The sequence below is a fragment of the Mauremys mutica genome, chromosome 7 (assembly GCF_020497125.1).
Source record: "Mauremys mutica isolate MM-2020 ecotype Southern chromosome 7, ASM2049712v1, whole genome shotgun sequence".
Classification (NCBI taxonomy): domain Eukaryota; kingdom Metazoa; phylum Chordata; order Testudines; family Geoemydidae; genus Mauremys; species Mauremys mutica.
The window spans coordinates 73,247,630-73,259,346 of record NC_059078.1 but is presented as its reverse complement, the minus strand read 5'-3'; positions in this window follow the sequence as shown (position 1 = coordinate 73,259,346).

Sequence of the window (11,717 nt, the reverse complement as noted above, 5' to 3'; positions counted from 1 at the left end):
TTATCCTCACATTGCCTCTGTGAGGTAGGCAAGTGCTATGAGCCCCATTTGTACAGATAGGGAACTGAAGCACAGAGTGATGAAGGGTCAGGTTTAAAAAGGTATTTAGGCATCTAAATGATGCCAATATGCACCTAGGGAAATTTTCAGTCACTTAGGTGCCTAACTCTCATTGAAATGATGGAAATTTCACATCTAGGTGGTTTGTTTCGAAAATTGCACTAGGTGCCTAAATACTTTTTCATATCTGGCCTCAACTTGCCTAACATCAAACAGGAAGACTGTGGTAGAGCAGGGACTTGAACTCAGGCCTCCCAAGTCCTAGACCAATGTCTTGGATCAGTGGTCCCCAACCTTTTTGTGGCCAGTAGCACATTCATGTTTTCAGAAGAGTGTGGCGGGCGCCAACAATTTTTCAAGGCTTATTTTGTATTTGTACATTAAATAATACGAAAATCATCATATTTAATATGACATAATATATGAATCCAGAGAGAAGAGAGAAGCAGGAGAGAAGCCGCGAGGACAGAGAACACAGGTGCCTGCAGCCCCGGAGTTCTCTGTCCCCAGCAGGCACAGGGCCCCGGCTTCTCTCCCCTGCTGGGCACTGGGCAGGCCCCGTGTCTGCCGGGGACTGAGAACACTGGTGCCCGCAGCCTGCAGCCCCGGAGTTCTGTCCTCAGCAGGTGCGGGACCGCGGCTTCTCCTTGGCTTAAGCCCCTGGCCCCGACTGCCCCGGCACTCCCTGACCCTTATCCAACCCTCCCTCTCCCCACCCCCTCACCATGCTGCTCAGAGCACCAGGACTGGCAGCTGTGCTGCCCGGCAGGAGCCAGCCATGCTGCCACGCAGTCTAGAGCACCAGGGCAGGCCAGCAGCTCTTGCAGCTACACTGCCCAGCAGAAGCTCGCAGCCCCGCCACCCAGAGCACCGGCAGTGCGGTGAGCTGAGGCTGCAGAGAAGGGGGGACAGCAGGGGAGGGGCCACCTCTGATTTAGATGGTAAACACTTCCAGGACGGGATGGTCTCTTGCCATGTATATGTACAGTGCCTGGCATTGGGGGGGCCTGACCTCAGGCACAGTCCCTAGGTGCTTCTCTCATGTACACAACAGTAACCCCCTGTAACATCACAGGACCATTCATTATCTATAAATGGGCCCAGAGGAGCGCAGGGTAGTCAGGTCAGATAGCTTCCTTGACAGACTGCAACTCGCACCTGGCTTGAATTGGGCTCTGCATTCTCCAACAGACGATATGGCAAAGTGGTAGAAGACTCAGGCTGGGGGCCTACCAACCCTGTCTCTATCCATACGAATTCAGTCGGTGCTGACTGGCACAGAGAGGCCTGTCCGAGTACCCCCAGCTCCATAGAGTCTTGCTGTGACACTGCCCGCCCCAGCAACAATAATACACTCGTGTGTTCCTGTCGAAAGCAGCATGTCTAATGGGTAGAGCAGGAACAGCCTGGGATTCAGGACACTTGTCCCTGGATTTGCCACTTGGGTAAGTCAAATGGCAGAACCGACTGGGACTTGTGAACATGCTGTCGACTGGCTGGAAGCCCTCAGAAGGGCATGCGCAATGTTGGGATGGGATTTAAAGTGCGACTTGCATCCAGGAGAGCTGCCGTTTGGTGCCTTAGTAGGCACCAAGCGTGATGCTGGAAAGAGGTCAGCAGAGAACATTCTGCTGATGAGGCGTGTGGGGCATATTGGTGTGTCAGAGCAACACTAAATGCCTTCACGACTATCTGGAGGGGCCAGATCCCCAGGCTCTGTTGACTTCAAGGGATGTATGCCAATTTACACCAACTGGGCTCTGGCCCTTGGTCCCTGCATTTGAGTGACTCAGAACTTTCCCAGTGCTTCCCTCCAACTCTGACATTTGCTTTGTCTTGGTCCCAGAGTGGATTGGTGGTTCTTTTTTTGCCAAGCGGGCGCCGGTGTTCTTGGTCCCAGGCAGGCACGGGGCTGCGGCTTAAGCCGGAGAGAAGCTGTGGCCCCGTGCCTGCCAGGGACCGAGAACACCGGCGCCTGCAGCCCCAGAGTTCTCTGTCCCCAGCAGGCATGAAGCCACAGCTTCTCTCCAGGGCCGGCTCCAGGCCCCAGCATGCCAAGCACGCGCTTGGGGCGGCATGCCGTGGGGGGTGCTCTGCCTGTCGCCAGGAGGGCGGCAGGCGGCTCTGGTGGACCTCCCGCAGGCGTGTCTGCGGAGGGTCCGCTGGTCCCGCAGCTCCGGTGGACCTCCCGCAGGCGTGCCTGCGGATGCTCCACCGGAGCCGCGGGACTGGCGACCGCCAGAGCGCCCCCCACGGCGTGCTGCCGTGCTTGGGGCAGCGAAATTCCTAGAGCCGCCCCTGCTTCTCTCCCCTGCTTGGCACTAGGCGGGCCCCGTGCCTGCCGGGAACAGAGAACACTGCACCCGCAGCCTGAGTTCTCTGTCCCCATCAGGCGCAGGGCTGTGGCTTCTCTCCCCTGCTAGGAACTAGGCGGGTGCACATAAATGCCCCACTGGGCGCCATGGTCCTAGATCATCCAGAAAAATTATTCTGCTTTCAGGGACTTTTTTTTTTTTTTTTAAAGAAATCCATACTGTAGTTTCTGTATATTATTTTCCATAGATAGTGTGAAGTGAAAATTATGGCAAAATTAGGTTGGAACTGGCAGACATTATGCATCAAAAGTGTTTATCAAACTTTAACATCTGTGAGCATAGAAAATCATACATGATTAATTTTTTTGTTTCCATATCTTGCAAAACTGTAATGACTTGCTATGCTGAAGCAGGCAAGCTGTGCAGAGGTAGACTGCAGTAATTCTTTAAAATCAAAGTGAGTATAACAAGATTGTTTAGGGAATATTGAGAAAATTCCCTGTACAGCTGCCAGGGCAACTGGTCAACTAGTGAGGCATGTTCACATTTTTACAGTTCCTGCACTAAACATTACATTACTACTATGTCCAGTGCATTAGATTTTACATCACCTGACATTCTTCACCATTTGGGTTTACATGAGCAGATTGCAATGTACAGACCTGGCCTTTTAAACCCAAGCAGTCCTTGCCCACATGACTAATTCCATTGAAGTCAATAGGATGACTTGCTTGAGTAAGAGTTTGCAGGACTAGAACCTGTATTTTATCCCCTTAAAAACAACAAAAATAATTGTGTAAAGAAAAAAATATATTTCACAAGTGAATGTTTTGGGGGTTATGTTTTAAAATTACATACTTTCAAGAAGAGCAGGCTCTATGATAAAAAAATCTGATTAGTTATTGTTGCAGTGGCATACATATACCTGAATATTAAATCTAGGTCCCAGGGGGAATGACTCTTGATAATGGGCCAAATTCTTCCCTTAACTGAGCAGAATTAGGCCCAATGTTTTCAAGCCTGGGGAAGGTTTGATCATAACTGGAGAGAGAGAGAGGGGCAGAGGAGTGTATGTTAAGTTTTCTCCTCATATCACATCCTCTGCTGGCTTATCTTCAATGTCACTTTCAAAGGGAACATCTTGCCCTCTCTTCCGGTATGGAGATATGATATACTGAAGCAGGAACACCAGAGGAGACAAATAAGTTGTTATGACTACTGTGGAAGAATCAAAATTAATCCAGAAATCTGAGTGTTACATAAAACAGATAATGGAATTAGAGAGAGTCACATAATGGTAAAAAAATAACAGAGTGCACTAGTCAATGCTCCCACACTATGCTGTTATCATCCCTACTGGAGCATTTTTAACTGCCTGATTGTACCAGGCTGGAGCTGTTAAAGATTGTGGTTAGAGACAGGTCTGTGCTAGCCTAGCTGCAATTTGTACTTTCTGCCATATGCTGCTGAAGTGGAATCGGAATATTACATGACTTCATGTTACTGACTGTGAGCTAGAGGGTGTTTGCTGTGTATACTAGTGCCACCTACAGTGGGCTGACTGAAGCTGTTGGGTTTCTGATTCTCATTTGTTTCAACAGTGCAACCGCACTGAACTGAACATAACTAGTTAGAACAAGCAACATAACATTAATCTGAAACATACGAAAATATATTTAAAATAGCAAAAGGAGCTGTTTCATTATACAGACAAGCTGGTACAGAAGATAACAATGCTATTCAGACAATGAAAAAATCAGGCAGACAAATGAAAATAGCGGGATAGAGACCACTAAACTGTCAAGAAGTTGCAATCCAAACCAGCTGACGTTTACTGACAGACATGCAACCAGACAACTGATAAATTATATAGCATGGAGAGATAGATGATCCGGAGATGGAGAAGTTATATTAAATTTTTGTGCTTTGAAATGAGTAATTTTATCTCGTTAGATTGTCATTATTCCATTTTCAACATACTATAGCCATGATTCTTGTTATTTTGTGCTAAATCTATCTGCATATGTTTGGTAAAAGGCAAGTATAGGAATCAGCATTAAATAAAAGAACAGAAATTCAGCAGAGAAAGTAGCAGCCAGACGTGTGTGTTTTCTGGGAAAGGGAGCTCTTGTGGTTAAGGCCCTAGATGGGACTCAGTTCATCTTCCATGTCTGTCACAGTCTTCTTGTATGATCTTAGTCAAGTACTTCACTTTTTTTAGCCTCAGTTCCCATCTGTAAAATAGGGTAATAGTTTCTTTCTCCCACTGTTTGTCTGACTTGTCTGTTTAATGGTAAGCTCTTGAGGGAAGGAACTCTTAATATGTGCACAGTTCCTAGCACAATGGGGTCCTGATCTCAACTGGGGCCATAGATGCTCCTAGAATACAAATAAAATACTTAAAACATTGTTCAAAATATTTTAAAAAATCATGTATAAAATCACAGACATCACAATAATCCCATAACAGAAATGTAATACTCTTCTTTTTTGTGATATCACAAGAGGTGACACAGGAAGTCTGGATAGTTAAGAATTAAACATAGATCTACTGGATCCCAGTCCAGAGTCTTTACTAGAAGACAATCCATCCCTAGACTGCAGTCCCACCTACCGCCCCACTGCAATGTTTCCAGGAACACAGATCATTCGACTTCATTCCACAAATTTAACAATAAAGACTGCTGGTATGAAGGAGCAAATCCTCCCTCAACCCAAGGAGCTATGTTTATCACCTTTATCACACCCCTATTCTTCACCAACTTGCCAGTTTACAAGCCAAAGGCTAAGCTTTAGGCTTGAATTCAGGCCCCTAGAACAAAAGCCTGTTGCATGGAAATTATATTGTTGCTGAATGATGCTTTTAGCACCACTAGAGCCTACGGTTTCTTAAATGAAAAGCAACTACAACTGAGTCAGAATATTTATGGCCCAAAAGATTGCAGGACATCAATATTAAAGCATTAGAATGATGTTAAACTAACATTAAGAATAAGCTACACCCACAAAAGCTAAGATTAAAACTCTCACTACTCACAATCCTCATGTGATGTAGTTTTGAAGCGTTCATGATAGGTATGTTAGACCACTTACCAATGAACGGTTGGTGGCTGAAGGGGGAGGATGAATAAAACACTGGGAGTTGTATTTTCCCTTCACAAAAAATCCCTGTTGAGCTATAGAAAAGCTAGGAACTGCAAGTATGAAAATAATGCTGAATTAATTGCCTATTTGTATTACATTTACACCCTGAGGTCACAACCAAGAAGGACTAGGAGATATACAGAAGAAAAGCAAGGCAGTTAAAACTCCAAAGAGTTTACAATTAAAACAAGAGAACATCAAAACATAAGACCAGTCAGAGTGGATCAGACAAATATCCATCTATCCCAGTATTCTGTCTCTTCCAGTGGCCAGAACCAGAGCTTCCAGGAAGTGTATGGAACAAGGCAATTTTTGAGACATCTACCCTGTTTTCCCCTCCTGGCTTCTGGCAGTCAGAGGTTTAGAGTAGCCCTGAGTATGGGCCTGTATCGATGACCATCTTAGCTAATAGCCATTGATGGACCTATCCTTCATGAGCTTATCTAATTTTTTTTTAACTCAGTTATACTTTTGGTCATCACAATATCCCATGGCAATGAGTTCCACAAGTTAACTGTGCATTGTGTGGAAAAAGTACTTCCTCCTATTGTATTAAACTTGCTGCCTATTAATTTCACCAGATGACACCAGTTTTTGTATTGTGGGAAAAAGGTAAAAACACTTTTCTATTCACTTTTTCCACACCATTCATGATTTTATAAACAATCATATCCCTCCTTAGTCATCCCCTTAGTCATCTCAGAGAACAGGGGCTGCTAACAGGGAGTTTTGAGAGGGAGTTTGGAAGGGGAGTGGGAAGGGGGCAAGGTATACTTGCCATTCTTTAAAACATTTAACCTAAACTATAATCAAATCTTCTTGATTTAAACAAAAACCCTTTCATTAACCTAAGTAGCTGTAGGAGACCATGCAGGCAGAAGTCCAGCAGCAGATTGGGGGCTATCCAGTTTATTGCACTGAGTGAAGCATGTATAATTACCTGCCCTGTGGGCGGGTGGTGTATGTGTGCATTCAGTGCAAGGAGCTTCTGGCCCTCAGAGACCGAGTAGTGGCTTTGGAGGCCAGGGTGGTGGAACTGGAGGAGCTAACGGAGGCAGAGAGGTATGTTGATGAGGCTTTCTGGAACACTGTAGATTTGTCCCACCTCCGTCAGACAGCCCCTGCACTGTTGAGGAGGATGGAAGGCCCAGGGAAGCAGAGCAGTCAATGGGAGCAGAGGGAAACCTTCCCATAGTTGAGACCCTCCTTCCAGATGGTGATGGGGTATCCTCTCGCACTGAGGTTACCTCTCCGGGGGAGGGAACTCCAGTCATTAGGAAAAGGCAGGTGTTAGTAATGGGAGATTCAATCATTAGAAGCATAGATAGCTGGGTTGTCATGACCGGGAGAACCATATGGTGACTTGCCTGCAAGGTGCGAAGGTTGCAGATCTCTCGAGGCATCTAGACAGACTTATGTGTAGTGCTGGGGTGGAGCCTGTGGTTGTGGTACATGTAGGTACCAATGACATAGGGAAGGGTCGGAGAGATGTTCTGGAGGCAGGGCTGGCTCTGGCTTTTTTGCCGCCCCAAGCAAAAAAAAAAAAGGGGGGGGGGCGGGGACACCAGAGCAGCAAAGCGGCGGGGGGGAAATGGCACGGCTGGAGCGGCTAAGCAGTGGCGGGGGAGGAACAACACACAAACGGCTTGGCTGGAGCAGCAAAGCGGGGGGGGGGACAACACAAAAACGGCGGGGCTGGAGCGGCAAAGCAGGAGGGGGCGGGAGGAGAAACAACGGTGCTACCGGCAAAGCAGGGGAAAAACAAAACAAAAAATCCTACAGGGCGGCCGGAGCCAGGGGACTCCCTGTGCTGCAGAGTGCGCGCCCGGTCTAGTGGGGGGGAAGGGGAGGGAGTGGGGGGAGAGACAAGCGGGGCGGCCAGCGCTTCAGCGGGGCGCTTGCCACGCGGCCCCGACCGTCGCGCCGCCTGCTATGAGGGCTCCGCTCGGCGGGGAGAGAAGGACACCGGCTGCCCTGCCGAGTTTGCAGCAGGGCGCTCCCCTCATCTGCGCTACCGCCTCCTACAGGGCGGCCGGAGCAGTGAACCAAAAAAAAAAAAAAAAGCAGCCATGCCGCCCTAGGTTTGGGCAGAATGCCGCCCCATAGAATCTGCTGCCCCAAGCATGAGCTTGCTCAGCTGGTGCCTGGAGCCGGCCCTGCCTGGAGGCCAAATTTAGGCTGCTAGGAAAGAGACTGAAATCCATGACCTCTATGGTAGCATTCTCAGAAATGCTTCCAGTTCCACGCACAGGGCCAGGTAGGCAGGCAGAGCTTCAGAGTCTCGATGTGTGGATGAGATGATGGTGTAGAGAGGAGGGATTTAGATTTATTAGGAACTGGGGAAACTTCTGTGATAGGGGGATCCTATACAGGAAGGACGGGCTCCCTCTAAGCCACAGTGGATCTAGACTGCTGGCACTTAACATTAAAAAGGTTGCAGAGCAGTTTTTAAAAAAAGAGAGATGCGGGAAAGCTGATTGCTGCAGCAAAGCATGTGGATCGGACAGAGACTTCTCTTAGAGAGTCTATTAATAGAGATTCTCTTGGGTCTAGTCAGGAGCAGAGGACAGAAGAGGATAATGTAAGGGCCAGATCAGATGAGAAACATTCACATAAAAAAGAATCTGATACATCAGAAAATGGCAGACAAATAAAGAGTGACAAGTTTTTAAAGTGCTTGTACAGAAATGCTAGAAGTCTAAATAATAAGATGGGTGAATTAGAGTGCCTTGTGATAAAGGAGGATATTGATATAAAAGGCATCACAAAAACCTGGTGGAGTGGGGACAATCAATGGGACATAATCATTCTGGGGTACAAAATATATCGGAAGGACAGAACAGGTGGTATGGGAGGGGGGAGTGGCACTATATGTGAAAGAAAATGTAGAATCAAATGAAGTAAAAATCTTAAATGAATCCACATGTTCCATAGAATCTCTGTGGATAGTAATTCCATGCTCTAATAAGGATATAACAGTAGGGACGTACTATCGACCACCTGACCAGGATAGTGATAGTGACGATGAAATGCTAAGGGAGATTAGAGAGGTGATCAAACTAAAGAACTCGATAATAGGGGGGGAATTCAATTATCCCATATTGACTGGGTACATATCACTTCAAGACAAAATGCAGACACACAATTTCTTGATATTTTAAATGACTGCTTCTTGGAGCAGCTGGTACAGGAACCTACAAGGGGAGAGGCAATTCTTGATTTAGTCCTGAGTAGAGCGCAGGATCTGGTCCAAGAGGTAACTATAACAGGACCGCTTGGAAATAGTGACCATAATATAATAACATTTAACATTCCTGTGGTGGGAAGAACACCACAACAGCCCAACACCGTGGCAGTTAATTTAAGAAAGGGGAACTATGTGAAAATGAGGAGATTAAACAGAAATTAAAAAGGACAGTGACTAGAGTGAAATCCCTGCAAGCTGCATGGACACTTTTCAACAACACTATAATAGACGCCAAACTTAAATGCATACCCCAAATTAAAAAACACAGTAAAAGAATTAAAAATGTCACCGTGGTTTAATCACCATGTAAAAGAAGCAGTGAGAGATAAAAAGGCATCTTTTAAAAAGTGGAAGTCAAATCCTAGTGAGGTAAATAGAAAGAAGCATAAACACTGCCAAATTAAGTGTAAAAATGTAATAAATGCGAAAAAGGGAGTTTGAAGAACAGCTAGCTAAAAACTCAAAAGGTAATAAAATGTTTTTTAAGTACATCAGAAGCAGGAAGTTTGCTAAACAATTAGTGAGGCCCCTGGACGATCGAGATACAAAAGGAGCACTTGAAGACCATAAAGTCATTGCAGAGAAACTAAATAATTTTTTGCTTCAGTCTAAACGGCTGAGGATGTTAGGGAGATTCCCAAACCTGAGCCGTCTTTTGTAGGTGACAAATCTGAGGAATTGTCACAGACTGAAGTGTCACTAGAGGAGATTTTGGAATTAATTGATAAACTTAAGAGTAACAAGTCTCCAGGACCAGATGGCATTCACCCAAGAGTTCTGAAAGAACTCAAATGTGAAATTGCGGAACTATTAACCATTGCCAACTCTGTCCACACATCTATTCAGGAGATATCATCATAGGACCTAATCACATCACCCACGCCATCAGGGAGTCGTTCACCTGCACATCTACCAATGTGATATATGCTATCATGTGCCAGCGATGCCCCTCTGCCATGTACATTGGCCAAACTGGACAGTCTCTATGTAAAAGAATAAATGGACACAAATCCATTTGGACGACAAGAATTATAACATTCAAAAACCAGTTGGAGAACACTTCAGTCTCCCTGGCCACTTGATTACAGACTTAAAAGTTGCAATATTACAACAAAAAACTCCAAAAACAGACTTCAACGAGAGACTGCTGAATTGGAATTAATTTGCAAATTGGACACCATCAAACTAGGCTTGAATAAAGACTGGGAGTGGATGGGCCATCACACAAAGTAAAACTATTTCCCCATCCTTATCCCCCCTACCCCAGTTCCTTACATCTCCTTGTCAATTGCTGGAAATGGGCCATTTTCATTACCACTACAAACAGTTCTTTTTCTCTCCTGCTGATAATAGCTCACCTTAACTGATCACTCTCCTTATAGTGTGTATGGTAATACCCACAGTTTCATGTTCTCTGTGTGTGTGTATGTATATATATCTTCCTACTGTATTTCCTACTGCATGCATCCGATGAAGTTGGGCTGTAGCCCATGCAAGCTTATGCTACAATAAATGTATTAGTCTCTAAAGTGCCACAAGTACTCCTGTTCTTTTTGCGGATACAAACTAACATGGGTGCTACTCTGATAACTCTGGTTTGTAACCTGTCCTTTAAATCAGCTTCTGTACCCAATGACTGGATAGCTAATGTAACGCCAATATTTAAAAAGGGTTCTAGAGGTGATCCTGGCAATCACAGACCAGTAAGTCTAAAGCCAGTACTGGGCAAATTAGTTGAAACAATAGTAAAGAATAAAATTGTCAGACACATAGAAGAACATAACTTGTTGGGCAAAAGTCAACATGGTTTCTGTAAAGGGAAATCATGTCTTACTACTCTAATAGAGGTCTTTGAAGGGGTCAAACATATGGACAAGGGGGATCCAGTAGACATAGTGTACTTAGATTTCCAGAAAGCCTTTGAGAAGGTCCCTCACCAAAGGCTCTTACATAAATTAAGTTGTCATGGGATAAGAGGGAAGATCCTTTCATGGATTGAGAACTGGTTTAAAGACAGGGAACAAAGGGTAGGAATAAATGGTAAATTTTCAGAATGCAGAGGGATAACTAGTGGTATTCCCCAAGGGTCAGTCCTAGGACCAATCCTATTCAACTTATTCATAAATGATCTGGAGAAAAGGGTAAACAGTGAGGTGGCAAAGTTTGAAGATACTAAACTGCTCAAGATAGTTAAGACCAAAGCAGACTGAAGAACTTCAAAAAGATCTCACAAAACTAAGTGATTCGGCAACAAAATGGCAAATGAAATTTAATGTGGCTAAATGTAAAGTAATGCACATTGGAAAAAATAACCCCAACTATACATACGATAGGGGCTAATTTAGCTACAACTAATCAGGAAAGAGATCTTGGAGTCATCGTGGATAGTTCTCCGAAGACGTCCACGCAGTGTGCAGCAGCAGTCAAAAAAGCAAACAGGATGTTAGGAATCATTAAAAGAGGGATACAGAATAAGATGGAGAATATCTTACTGCCCTTATATAAATCCATGGTACGCCCACATCTCGAATACTGCGTATAGATGTGGTCTCCTCATCTCAAAAAAGATATATTGGCATTAGAAAAAGTTCAGAAAAGGGCAACTAAAATGATTAGGGGTTTGGAATGGGTCCCATACGAGGAGAGATTAAAGAGGCTAGGACTTTTCAGCTTGGAAAAGAGGAGACTAAGCGGGGATATGATAGAGGTATATAAAATCATGAGTGGTGTAGAGAAAGTGAATAAGGAAAAGTTATTTACTTGTTCCCGTAATATAAGATCTAGGGGCCACCAAATTAAATTAATGGGCAGCAGGTTTAAAACAAATAAAAGGAAGTTCTTCTTCACACAGCGCACAGTCAACCTTTGGAACTCCTTGCCTGAGGAGGTTGAGAAGGCTAAGACTATAACACGGTTTAAAAGAGAACTAGATAAATTCATGGAGGTTAAGA